Source organism: Triticum dicoccoides, chromosome 5B, assembly GCF_002162155.2.
Source record: "Triticum dicoccoides isolate Atlit2015 ecotype Zavitan chromosome 5B, WEW_v2.0, whole genome shotgun sequence".
Taxonomy (NCBI): Eukaryota; Viridiplantae; Streptophyta; class Magnoliopsida; order Poales; family Poaceae; genus Triticum; species Triticum dicoccoides.
In genome coordinates this window covers 109,535,209-109,537,399 of record NC_041389.1, presented here as the reverse complement: position 1 = coordinate 109,537,399, position 2,191 = coordinate 109,535,209, and positions in this window count along the sequence as shown.

Sequence of the window (2,191 nt, the reverse complement as noted above, 5' to 3'; positions counted from 1 at the left end):
GGGGGGGGGAGGGGCGCGCGGCTTCCCCTTGGCCCCTTCTCCTCTTCCTCCACTAGGCCCACTAAGGCCCATTAGGTCACCGGGGGGTTCCGGTAACCTCCCGGTACTCCGGTAAAATGCTGATTTCACTCAGAACACTTTCGATGTCCAAACATAGGCTTCCAATATATCAATCTTTATGTCTCGACCATTTCGAGACTCCTTGTCATGTCCGTGATCACATTCGGGACTCCGAACAAACTTCGGTAAATCAAAACTTATAAACTCATAATAAAACTGTCATCGTAACGTTAAGCGTGCGGACCCTACGGGTTCGAGAACTATGTAGACATGACCTAGAACTATTCTCGGTCAATAACCAATAACGGAACCTAGATGCCCATATTGGCTCCTACATATTCTATGAAGATCTTTATCGGTCAAACCGCATAACAACATACGTTGTTCCCTTTGTCATCGGTATGTTACTTACCCGAGATTCGATTGTCGGTATCCAATACCTAGTTCAATCTCGTTACCGGAAAGTCTCTTTACTCGTTACGTAATGCATCATTCCGTAACTAACTCATTAGCTACATAGCTTGCAAGGCTTATAGTGATGTGCATTACCGAGAGGGCCCAGAGATACCTCTCCGACAATCGGAGTGACAAAACCTAATCTCGAAATACGCCAACCCAACATGTACCTTTGGAGACACCTGTAGTACTCCTTTATAATCACCCAGTTACGTTGTGACGTTTGGTAGCACCCAAAGTGTTCCTCCGGTAAACGGGATTTGCATAATCTCATAGTTACAGGAACATGTATAAGTCATGAAGAAAGCAATAGCAATATGCTAAATGATCAAGTGCTAGGCTAACGGAATGGGTCATGTCAATCACATCATTCTCCTAATGATGTGATCCCATTAATCAAATGACAACACATGTCTATGGTTAGGAAACATAACCATCTTTGATTAATGAGATAGTCAAGTAGAGGCATACTAGTGACGTTATGTTTGTCTATGTATTCACACATGTATCATGTTTCCGGTTAATACAATTCTAGCATGAATAATAAACATTTATCATGATATGAGGAAATAAATAATAACTTTATTATTGCCTCTAGGGCATATTTCCTTCAGTCTCCCACTTGCACTAGAGTCAATAATCTAGATTACACAGTAATGATTCTAACACCCATGGAGTCTTGGTGCTGATCATGTTTTGCTCGTGAGAGAGGCTTAGTCAATGGGTCTGCAACATTCAGATCCGTATGTATCTTGCAAATCTCTATGTCTCCCACTTGGACTTGGTCCCGGATGGAATTGAAGCGTCTCTTGATGTGCTTGGTCCTCTTGTGAAATCTGGATACCTTTGCCAAGGCAATTGCACCAGTATTGTCACAGAAGATCTTCATTGGTCCCGATGCACTAGTATGACACCTAGATCGGAAATGAACTCCTTCATCCAGACTCCTTCATTTGCTGCTTCCGAAGCAGCTATGTACTTCGCTTCACATGTAGATCCCGCCACAACGCTTTGTTTAGAACTGCACCAACTTACAGCTCCACCATTTAATAAAAACACGTATCCGGTTTGCGATTTAGAATCGTCCGGATCAGTGTCAAAGCTTGCATCGACGTAACCATTTACGACTAGCTCTTTGTCACCTCCATATACGAGAAACATATCCTTAGTCCTTTTCAGGTATTTCAGGATGTTCTTGACCGCTGTCCAGTGATCCACTCCTGGATTACTTTGGTACCTTCCTGCCAAGCTTATTGCTAAGCACATGTCAGGTCTGGTACACATCATTGCATACATGATAGAGCCTATGGTTGAAGCATAGGGAACATCTTTCATTTTCTCTCTATATTCTGCTGTGGTCGGGCATTGAGTCTGACTCAATTTCACACCTTGTAGCACGGGCAAGAACCCTTTCTTTGCCTGATCCATTTTGAACTTTTTCAAAACTTCATCAAAGTATGTGCTTTGTGAAAGTCCAATTAAGCGTCTTGATCTATCTCTATAAATCTTGATGCCCAATATATAAGCAGCTTCACCGAGGTCTTTCATAGAAAACTTTTATTCAAGTATCCCTTTATGCTATCCAGAAATTATATATCATTTCCAATTAATAATATGTCATCTACATATAATATCAGAAATGCTACAGAGCTCCCTCTCACTTTCTTGTAAATAC